Consider the following 12580-nt stretch of genomic DNA (forward strand, 5'->3'; position numbering starts at 1 on the left):
ATTTGCCTTGTACTTTCAATGAGCTGCAGGGTAATCACTTGTCCAGAGAACATTTTATTTTCATTTGTCACTTTTGTCAATTGGTTTTCTTTATTATTGCCGGCACAATGTTTTTTATTTTCTTAATTTTTTATAAAAAGGCCTTTATCAGTATTGTTCATTTTTAAATTTAGAAAAGATACTTATTTGTATTATTTTATTTTAATTAAAAAAAGGGAATTTATTCTTGTTTGTTCATTTTTATTTTTTTTCAAAAAAATAGAAAAAAAAGGTTTTCATTGTATTTAATTGCTGTGGTTATTTTTATTTCATCTCAAAAGGCCTGAAGCAACTGTCCTGATCCCACCACGACATTTTTATAAGATTTTTTTATTTATATTTTTGTTTTAAATATATATGGTATTTTATAATCTCAACTTAGAACCTTAATTAATTGAATTATACAATATGTTCTAACCGCGATATTTCCCTAAAATAAATAGGCCGTGATGATGACGATATAATCGTCGAAAGCTCGGCAAAAACTTAAAGAATTATCGTTCTGTTGTGACCTCACCTTTTTTCCAAGTTGTTCAACAGCAGTCAACATCACCTCATCTTCAAATTTCACTTTAGTTTAAATTAGCTTGTCGATATTCACATATCGATTTTGTATTTACTTGTAACATGTTAACAAACCGGTTAAATATGGATATTTACTTTTCGTAAAAATAAATATTTTTTTCTGTCCAATTTCCAACGAAAAGGACCTTTTTTTCAAAAGGGGACTTTAGTTATGAGGGAAAAGATCCGAGAGTTAAAAAAAAATCACTGTCCACTACTTCCTTTAAACTCTTGTTTCTAAGCCTTTGACATACGAAGCACGCAAGATTAAAAAGTAAAAGCAAATGGACTTTTTTTCTCTATTGTTACTGTTTATAGGAAAGTTTTCATCCCTACGAATTTTACTTTTTTCATATATTATATTAATATTATAAATATTAATTATTTATATGCCTTCACAATTTAAATGAATAATTAACGAAACTTCAACAGTTGTACTAATAATAATAAATTTATTGTAAGCACATAATGACACATAATAATAACAATAAAACCTTAATTATGAATAACTCAATTACCTACGAAATTGTCCAAATAATCGTAATGTTTATCAACTCCGACACGTAAAATTAAAGCTCGCATTTAGTCTTTAAAAAAATCACTTCATTACGAGTTAACTAGGACGTTGATACGCCCTTCCGACAAGCTGTGTTTTAATTTCTCGACTCGAGAAAAATTTAATTAGCGCCTAATGTCCTTTTAAAATTGGATTTCCTCCGTCCTCCTCGTTAATAAATAGTTGCCGCTTGGAAGAAAAGGTAATCTCTTTCTTCCTTTAAATCTTCGGGCTAAGTGGATTTAACGCAGTTAGCCGGAAACGGTTATTGATAAATTGTGCTCATTGCTAATTTTCAAATCTATTTATCTATGGTTTTGTTTCAACCTCTTCCTATCTATTTATCCAAATTTCTCTCTCTCTCACGCTCTCTCTCTCTTTCTCTCTCTCTTTCTCTCTCTCTTTCTCTTTCTCTCTTTTTCTCATTGTTTTCTTACTTTCTCTTTTACTACTTCTATTTACCAATGTTTCTCACTCTATTTTTCTTTTCGTGCTTTTATCAAAGTTGCTTTATATTTCTATCTTAGCATTTCATTCTTTGGTTTTCCCTTCTATCTTTTCTTCATTTCACTCTCTTATGTTTCCTCTGTTTTTCTTTCTACTTTCTGTTATTATTTACTTTATCTTCTATTTATTTTTTCTCTGTGCTCCGAAATATTTATCTTAGAAGGGGGAAGACGAGGTTTGTTGGTCACGGGTTCGAACCAACTTTTTTCTGGTGATTCCACACTCTAATACATCGGACTCCGCCACTTGTTCTGAACAGACCCGGGTTTCGAAAAAAAAAAAAAAAAAAAAACGATAAATTTGAAATTATCCGGGTTTTTTAAATATTTTAAATACGCCTTACTTGCTCAAAATCATTTATGTCAGTACACATTTTACGGCATTTTTTTAATGAAGATTGCAATAAAAATATAGTAAAAGCTATCAATGTTGATCAATCTCCAAAAATTTCTAAAAACCCAAATAGTTTTCAAGTAATAAATATTTTTCATAAATTTGTAAATAAGTCATAATTTTTTGGTAAAACTAATATGAAATTTCATTTTAGCCCCTCTAGAGACCCATAAATTTACATTTTTGTTTGAATTTAAATTTATAGATTTTTTACTACTACAATTTTTCCGATTTTGCAAAAGTTTTTATAGGAATAACTGACGGAAACGGTGATAATTCAAAAACGACTAAAAGGTTTTTAATGTCAAGTATACCATTTAAGAAAAGGGAAACGTAGCTTTGTAATCACGTATGAACCATTAAAATATAAAAAATATTTCTATAAGAAAATACAGAAAATGGCAAAAGTATTTATAAGAAATTATTAACATTATTATTTTCTAGATGGCAACAGATTTAGAATTTTGAGAAAAAGATATTAAAGTCAGTCTATTTACACCGATTTCTCCAAAAACCGTTATCTAAAAGTTTCATAACGCTAGAATCACGAATCTGACAATGAGATCAAGTTTTTACCATTTTGACCTACTTTGCTTACAGAATATTAGTTAAAATATGCAAATAAGCAGTATTTTGTTGTTGTTTTTTTAAATCATACAAAATTAGAATATTCTGCGAGTTACAATATTTTATTTATGGTAACCTACAATGAAATCAATACACCAAAAATAGTATTTTGTTTATTTCTAAATAACGATTTATGCTCATTTAATTGCGACTAGAATTATAGTTTGATAAAGCTTCATTAACCCGATTAAGCCGATTTGTTAAGAAATCCTTTAAGTCTATTTATAATAATGTCATTGTTACTGGAAAACTGTGGGTATTTACGAAATTCTCACTTTTCGACAAAAACCTAGTTTCCTTGAAAAATATTTATTTTTTGGTAATTGATAAACTTCGATAGCTGTTACCATATTCGTATTGCAATCTACATGAAAAAGTTTTTAAAATGATATTTGAGCAAGTAGAAATGCGAAAAAAGAATATTAAAAGAACGAAAAAAATTAAATTTCAAAATAAATTGTTGTCCTAGCCAGGGCATATTCACAAGAAGTGGTGGATGGATGTCCGATATTTTGAAGTGTAGAATCACCAAAAAAAAGTTTGGTCCAAATCCGTGACCCGCAGACTTCTTCATCTCTTTGGTAGTAAGGCTGTATATTTTTATAATAATTATACTTTAATTAAACAATAACATTGAAACGACTTACTTAATGATCATTTTCCCGGAATTGTTTATATGTTTAATTTTCTGTTTTAATAATAACAAAGGGTTTTTGTGTTCGGATTGTGCGGATTAAAATCGTCGCCAGATTTGTATATCTGACATGATTAATTACTCTGGAGTTCGGTTAAAATTGTTCCTAACTAAATTTGTCACTATTAATATCCCGACATGAATTATTACTCTACTTGACAGAATTGAAATAATTATTTCAAATTTTATTTACATTTGTCACACTGTTGAGCGAATATATTTTATTTCCTAATTTTGTAGTCCGAATCTTTCTGTTTTTATAAAACCTGCACGTGCTTTAAAATATTCTATTAAACTAAACAAAAACGCTCACCTTTGCACGAAGTTTAGTAAAATTTGAAATAAATAATCGTTTTTGAGCAACTCTAAGCCCCTGTTTTACTTGGAACCACTAATCGTTAAGTCCTTTATACTCTGTCCGCCTATTTTAACTTATTCCCTTTTTAACCTATGACGTGTAATTATGGAAAACGTGTAGCTGGAACACCCGGTGAAGTGCAGTAGCAAACGGAATCGTTGAATAGAGATCCGCCTAAATAATTACACTCGAAAGTGCACATTGGGCAAACATTAACATCCAGATGCGACGGGGGTTGAGCAATCTTGAAAGATGATAATTAAACACCCTTTTCTCAAACACTTCTCCCAGCAATTCTTCTCATATCTCCCATATACCATTTTTTATTTTTTCATTTTTTTATCATTTTTAGTTCTAAAATTAAATATTTCATTTCTTTTTTTATTAAATTACCGTATAGAAAAGGATGTTTTATTGGTAAAATAACTTTCCTTTTTTCCACTTTGTCTTATAGGAAGAAAAATAAAACGCAGTTATGATAGAAAGAATTGTGTTGGGGCCAATGGCGGAAAATAAAACGATACGATTCACCCATGCATGAGACTATTTGATGACGTACAAATAGGTTTAAAAAATTTGAAATTATTCAAACAAAAAACCAATAAACTAAAAAATTAACATGGTCACATACCAATTAAAGAACAAAAGTTTAGCGTACGATCAAAACAACCGTCAAAGATAAAAACTTCAATACGACCTCATAAAAAAGGCTCGACTTTGAAATCACACAGAAACACTGAAGATGGCAACATGTCGGAAAATATCTGACATACCAGACCAACGAAGGCAGACAAAATTGATCGGACGACCAAATTTCACAATCCTCACTCCGAGGATAACAGTGAAAATCTTGCATTTGTGTGCAATTGCATATACTTTTGGCTAACACGCTGAATTGTTAACCAAATCACACCTCAGTGATCAAATTTTATCATGAATCTTTTTATTACCTATTTCAAGAATTTCGCGTATTTTTGAAGAATATGCAAATTTGTTGAAAAAAAAAATAAATTCACCCACTAATAGTATGAGAGGAAAAAACAAGAGCCTAAAATTTAATTTGGAATTCAGTTAAATTTTCAGGAACAAAGAAGTAAACAAACTGCAACAATGAATTCTCTTGAAATAATCGACATCTGAGTTTAAAAAACTTCTAGGTGTAATTTTATTGCTAAAACGTTACATTTTAGTAGTAAGAATGTAGTCGCATCGTGGAAATAGTAGCCTCATAATTCGAATCATAAAAATAGTCATTATCAGTAGAATTTCATATTTTCTACCAAAAAAAAAAAAATACTTTTGTAAAATAGCATGTTGGTTATTGTTAACACAGAACAGAAATGAGTAAAATCATCGGCAATGCAGGGGAAATTAAAATCATCCTTGTGATAAAAATCAGAATTGAATGAATTCGAATTAAATGGAAACATTAAAGTTGTTATACAAGGAATTCACGATCCAGTTATTTTAAGGTCCTTCATGTATGCGTCGTCATAGAAAATTCTGTCGAGATACAAATTTTTGAAAAGCTATAAACACTGTCGGTTTAGAGAAACTAAGTTTGAAATGTATTTCTATTTCTGACCCTGAACATAATTAAGCTTAATTATTGATTTGTATATTTTCATTTATAATATTTTTGTGTGTCTGTGATTTTTACATTCTTTTTCCTTTAAAATGAATATTACAAGACCAAAAAGAAAACAATATCGAGGCAACCGGTGTCATTCATGCTATATTCTTTAATATTTTTAATGGAAATGATATCGCATATTTACTAATATACCTTATTTAAAGGATTTTGATTACGTATAAAACTGCATATCTGAGCCTTAATTGATGTGTATTATATGGCACATTTAATGTTACGTTTATCATAACGTCACATTTGTGGAAAATTTCATGGAAATTTTCAAACAGGTTAGAAAAGGAAGAAATTTTTGCGTTCTAAAGCTGAGAACCTTTTGTAAGGAAATGGAACCGGTCATAAATTATATTATGAGTATAACAAAAACACTCATATTGGTTATAAATCCGAGCTATAATTTATGACCGACCTAACTTATTCACAAAAGGTTCTCAGCTTTTAAACGGAAATATCCTTATCTTTTCCAGCCGGTTGGGCAAAAATCCCCTCTGAAATTTTCCACAAATTTGACGTTATATTTTACTGTTAATCGACGGATAATCACTTTTAACCAGATCATCGGGTTCTTCGGCTTCGGTTTTAATTAAATCAAGGCGTTAAGATACAAACGACAGGGCTGTCGTGCGGGAGACGTTGCCCCGGAACGCCGTTCAACCGGGACAACATTTAATTTCACTAATGGATTTCATCTCAGAGTCTTTTTCTAATATTAAATCGTAAAGTTCGCATCATTCTGAAGTTTATTAAAATAATTAATTATAATTTTGGTATTTCATTTACACGATCGAAGCTGTTGTAATAATTTGAACGTTTTTTTTTTTGGAACAATTTTACTATGATGTCTTTTCGATAATATCATAGGAAAGATGTTTATGTTTTATATTACGTAAAATGTCCAGTTATACATCTGGTATTATTACTAAAGCGAGATAGCATTTACACTTGCTAACTATAAAAAAGAATTACAAACTATTAAAACCGTAGCAAAAAACAACGGGTATCTAGAAATATTTATTGATAGGTTGCTAGTTAGAAGAATTAAAAAAATTAAGTTTAAAAGAATCAACAATAGGACAGCCGCCCCACCACAAATGAATCATTAGGTTTCCGTTATTTGCTATACATTGGTGAATTATCGCAAAAAGTTTTAAACAAGAAGGTTTTAGAATAGCTTATAGAAGTACGGGTTCAGTTAAAAACATCTTCTTAAAACCTAAAGACAAGGTAGACAACTTGGCAAAAAGCGGGGTTTACCAACTCAATTGTAATGATTGTGATATTAAATTTATAGGTCAAAGCGGTGGAGAAATAAAAACTTTGAGTAAAAGAATACGTGCATAAATCGAGCAAATTTTTGGAATTTAAGGATCATCTAAAAGAAACAAAACATAATTTCAATTCAAATTTAAATACAACAGAGTTTCAACAGAGGGAGAGAACTAGATTGGTTTGAGAAATTTGAAACTAAAAAATGTTAAGTTGAACATGGTGATAAATTCATTAATAATATAACAGATTTTGATCCACCTACCATTTTAAATATGTACATAAATAATATTAAATGTCCAAATAATTAAATTAATTATTTTACTTGTTATTATTTTTATAATAATTTAATGATATTAAGGTATCATTCTAATTTTTTATCTTTTATCTTTAATCACTAATTTATAATTAATTTCTTACAGTATTTACTATTATAATATTTATTTGTGTTATAAATCCCGCTTTTCGCACGTTCAAATTGAGCGCCATTAAAAAACCAGCTCCTCATTGGAACGTCGCGTTGGCGGGGGTATCAGCGTATCAGCGGGTTCACTTTTGCAATTCATGTCGAGAGAGGTGTTTGTAGAAACCCTTCAACCTGATGTTGAGGTAAAGGGCTCGAAATCCGGATCGTTGATAAACAAATTACTGTGAGTAGGAACTATCTTTGTAGAAAAAGGATTGTACACCACACTCACTCCATCATTCATCATTTCTATAGCATTTACGTTAATTACAATAGGGATTACAAACCTGACTCAGAAACTACATAGGACTAATTTTTGGGAAGATTATTAAATTTTAAATATTATTACGTGTATGTATATAATTATAGTATATTTTTAATTAAACCGTGTTTTGCCCCCAACCTTGTTGCAATCAGGACTTTGTTATGTTAGTAATATTAAAGTACGTAGTACGAAAATCAGAGACCCCGGCTAATAATTAATATTTTTCCAATCTAGGCATTTTTTGTTTTTATTCTAGTAATCCATGGTCGTTTCAGAGGAAATAAGACAGAAAAATCTCATTCTCACAAAAAATCATAAAATTGAAAATTTTAATATTTTTAGTGAAAATTACATGGCATCTTTGAAGGGTATTTTAATGCATATAAATTCAGGCACTACCGATAATATAATTTATGACGGATTTAATTTCTTTACGACTGATTCTCAGGTTTTAATTGGAAACATATTTTTCTTTTCCAACCTGTTTGGAAAAAAAACTACCTTGGAAATTTTCCACAAATGTGACTTTTTAAAAAAAATGTTAATCGAAAGATAATTACTTTTTAACCAGATCATCAAGTGTTTTTGTTTTAATTAAATCAAGGCGTTAAGATACTCACGACAGGGCTGTCGTGCGGGTGAGGTTGCCCCGGAACGCCGTTCAACCGGGACAACATTTAATTTCACTAATGGATTGTTTATCTCCGAGTCTTTTTCTAATGTTAAATCATCAAGTTCAACTCATGAAGTTTATTAAAATAATTAATTGTAATTTACACGATCGAAGCTGGTGTAATTATTTGAACGTGATGTTATCAGTTGTTAACAGACTTGATTTCGATTTTAACTTTTTAACAAACAAGGAAGACGACCGCGTTGGTGTGTCACGGAATTGGACCAAACTTTTTTTTGGTAATTCTACGAAAAATATTTACAATTTACTAACATTTTTGATTACGATTTTAACTCTTTTTCTAAGGTGTATTTTCGATAATATCATAGGAAAATTATTTACATTTTATTATCTAATATTCATCATACATTTTCCATTTATTTTCCATGCATTTTTTGACTATTATTTCACCTTATATTCATAAAAAGATATTAGACAAAATAGCGAGACAAATCTTACCTCTAATGGGCGCTGGGCTAATTTTTAAATCCCTTATTTACTAATATTTGTCATTTTTTTATCAAGTTATAAAAAGTTATATTTAATTATTAATACGCTTCTGAATAAGCCAAGTTTTGTCTTAAAATAAGATTCACTCAAGAGAAGTCATTTTTTAATTAATTTTACTTTTTTATCTCTAAATATTTGAGCCTTTATACATTCATGTTAAAAGAGATCTAATTATTCATACAATCTTGCGATTCTTAGATTCTAATGTTAAAAAAACGACTTGATAAATTAAAGTTGGATTTTTTTCTCTTATATAAATATTATCAATAACAATTATAAAAGTAAATCGAACCGAAATTGAACTGTCTTTCTCTTGGGGATTGAAAGACGATTCTCAGCCCTGGTAATACCCTTTTGAAATGATGACGGGAAACTTTTTATCGCTTTTTTTAAGTTGTGAGGGATGAAGTACGACGGAAATTCCTTTCCGATTCCCGTATTGCCGGATAAATCAATATCCTTTAAAATTGACAAAAAGATTTTCTTTTTCTTGTATATACAAGCTAAAACATTTATCTTTTTAACTTTTTGCATGAATATTTGACAAAACTGTGTCAATATATTGCTTAAATATTATGTAATAATCACGTTCTTAACAATATATCACATTATAGATGTTCCGGCAAACTTCTTTCCTTTATATTATAAAAATGGACTGACTTCTTAAAATCGTACTTTTATAAAATTGAAAATTTTTATAAGTTTGAATGCATCAACAAAATATAAAGGGTTCCTTTCGCATCGTTCTTTTGAGTTCGTAGGAGAAAAATAGTGTTTGAAAAACCATCGGCCCTTTACTGAATAAATGGGTTATTGTCAAGGTTTTCATAGGAAAGACGGTGAACTTCTTCTATTCAACCGGCTTTAAAAGATTCTCTTCAAGTCCAGGAACACAAATTATATTCTCCCTAACTGCCAAATAAAACTCAATGCAGGTGCTTTAAGCAAGAACCATAGAGCTACTATTCAGCGAGATAAGAGCTTAAAAATTGAAATGAGTTATGTTGCTTACCAAACTTTATTATAAAATACACATTAAAAAAATAAAATTGAAAAATAAACTAATTAGCTAGGTAAAAACAATTCATAATCCTTGATTCCGTGTTAATTTAATTTCCTGTGTAGTTATTTTTCTTCTTAGTTAGAAGTCTTAAATACACATGTAATAATTTAAAAGAAATTAGATATTTGAGAAACGACCAGTGCCAATAAAGAAAAGATGTAGAAATAAGTATTGCATTCCTGTCGAACGTAACTTGTCAGCTATTTCAGTGGAGAAAAACATTTATTTCACCGTCTTTCGACGTTAGATCATAAATCACACAAATATTTATCTCTATATAAATGACGTTTGACGAAGTTTAAGACATCCCCACCTTATTTTTTCCTCGTAAAAATTTATTTTCATGAAAAGGTATATTTTCCCTTTGTTAAAACTGAAAAGAATAATACATTTGTGGTTTTTGTGCCTGAATGTCCGTTTATAATCAAAGATGACGGAGACCCTGGGTACTAACTTGCATTGGAAATCGTAAATCGAGGATATTATTTTTAAAACCTAAGTTCAGTAATTAAAGATTTAATCGAAAAAATGACAGAGATTTTTTGTTAGTTTTAGGTTCAGCAAGCAATATTGGTAATCACCAATCCTCTCTTACTTTGCTTTATTTTTCTGTTTTTCTCCATTTTTATTCCTATGAATTTCTTTTTCTGTTTCTCCATTCAAGTTTTAATAAGACTAATTAAATCGGTAACCGACTTTTTCTTTTCTTTCTTGTCTTGCTAGACTCATGTCCTCGCCAATTGTGTATAAAATAACTCAAATATTCATAAAATATAAACAAGATTATTTATGGTAGTGTTGTTTCGTACTTCTCCAGAGTTTTACCTCGACATACCTCGGGGGTTAAGTAGGATTGAGCTCCTCCATTCAAACTAATATTCACACAGAATACTTCGCTCATTCTACCCTAGAATAGTCGACATATCTGGGGAAAGGTGGGAAATTGTACATTAGGCCGCATTCGCGCTAATAAATTACATTCCACTACGTCAAAGTTCTCGATATGTCTCGGGTCAATTGGGAATGCGACCTCCATTCACATCAATAAATTACATGCACACTATCCACCTTAATTAATTGTAAGATATTAATTGGTCAAGCGGACCACGAAACTAGTGAATTTAATAAGTTTCAAATGAAGTACACTTCACTAAAGCTCTCCGTGCCCATTTCATTTGTCGCCGAGAATCAAATTGATTACGCGACATTTGAAAAATGGCAAAAAGGAGGGAAAACTCACAAGGTGTGGTTGAGATAGGAGGTTGGTGTCCGAGTGGATCGAGGTCACGATAGCTCAATTGGTAGAGCAGCGGCGTAATTTATTGTAAGAATTAATTAAGGTTTTCAGTTGAGATAAAAAAGTCAATGGCACGAGCGGGATTCGAACCCACGATCTTCGGCTTGATACGCCGCTGCTCTACCACTTGAGCTATCGTGACTTCGTCAAACTCTAATGAACATAATAAGTAAAATGAAGTATATCGTCCATTCAAAATATATCATACACTATGATTAAAATATATACAAATAAATACAACTTAGAATGATGTCAAGAGTTGGTATTTTGAATTAAAAAATCTAATGAAAAAAATATGCAATAAAAAAAATAATAGAAAATTCTAGGAAAATGAAGAGGTTTCATATTCAAATATAAAAAGCGGGTTTGCGTTAAAATTGAGTTTTTATTTTTTAAATTCCTTCACCTAAATAAATACGCTAAATGACAATAGGGTTTTTTATGCGTATTTTCGTTTATCACGTTGCCATTTTTAATGTTCACATATTTGAATATTTAATCGTTCCTATTTTAATTGTACTACCAGGTTTATTAGTTGAATTTACGATTAATAAACATCCCAATGTTAAATTAAAACCGTAAATCACGAAACTATACATTATGAAATGAAAGACATAAACAGCCCTTAACTTTTTATTATACTTCAGTATGAAAGTATGAAAGCCATGTTTAATAAACGTTGGAGAAATTGTTTTTAAGAATTGAACACAAAGTAAATTTTTGTTTATAATTATATTTTTTTCGTAAAATACTCATTCAACCTTCTTAATAACAGGATCGCGATAAAACACGTAATTTATTTCAGTTTTAACTTGGAATTTCTTTACTCTTCTCAAAAGGTATTGAACTAACATCCTTTTTCCAAGAAATTTTCCACAAATATGACGTTTTATATTTTTGCTAAATGAAAGATCATTATTTTTTAGCAAAATTGACAAGCAATTGTTTTAATTAGTTTAAGGCGTTACTACACGCACGACTGGACTGTCGTGCGGGCTTAGCCGGCCCCGAACGCCGTTCAACTCGGACAATTTTTAATTACTTAACGATTTTGTCAATATTCGAACCTTTTCCTAATCTTAAATCGTAACACAAGTTGAAGTCATTGTAAAGTTTATTAAAACAATTAATTGAAATTTGTTAATTGATTTGACCGGTAAAAACGTTTGTTATAAAGCGACAGTGCCGTTATCATCTTTTAACACATTCTGGTTTTTAAATTTTTTCTTAGGCTTTTTTCCGATAGTGTCATTGAAAAACATTAACAATTTATTAACATTAATTTTCCACGGACACTATGGATTTCACTAAAGTATCGTCTTGAAGAAAGACGCTAATTCAGTTGTTACTGCCTGTGACAGTCCTTGGCAATGTTAGGACTGAGTCAGTCTTTAAGGAAATTTGAGATCACCTGTAAAATGCTTAAATATGTCAATTTGTAACAGTAACAATTGAATTTACTTCGTTCTTACCTTGCCCCAAAATGTTCGAGAGTGAAAAAGTGGTGGGAACTTTTAACACTGAAAACATTAATGTTACTTTTAGAAAAACGTAAGCTTCACATGTATAGGTTTTTATTTTTTTATTTGCATATTTGGTTTTTTTTCGAGAGTTCGCAACAGCAGAGGTCATATAAACCCTCAGGGTGCCAGTG

At 30.1% G+C, this 12580-nt stretch overlaps 1 protein-coding gene and 1 long non-coding RNA gene across 4 annotated transcripts in view; one reads left to right on the plus strand and one right to left on the minus strand.

Annotated features, from left to right (window-relative positions):
• Positions 1-12580, plus strand: part of LOC106669688 (disintegrin and metalloproteinase domain-containing protein 10) — a 479736-nt gene that overhangs the window by 403928 nt on the left and 63228 nt on the right. The window lies entirely within an intron of this gene.
• LOC106669690 overlaps positions 1-12580 on the minus strand; it is a 39058-nt gene that overhangs the window by 24427 nt on the left and 2051 nt on the right. The window lies entirely within an intron of this gene.

Source organism: Cimex lectularius, unplaced genomic scaffold (assembly GCF_000648675.2).
Source record: "Cimex lectularius strain Harlan isolate CLEC.00 unplaced genomic scaffold, Clec_2.1 scaffold8, whole genome shotgun sequence".
NCBI lineage: Eukaryota > Metazoa > Arthropoda > Insecta > Hemiptera > Cimicidae > Cimex > Cimex lectularius.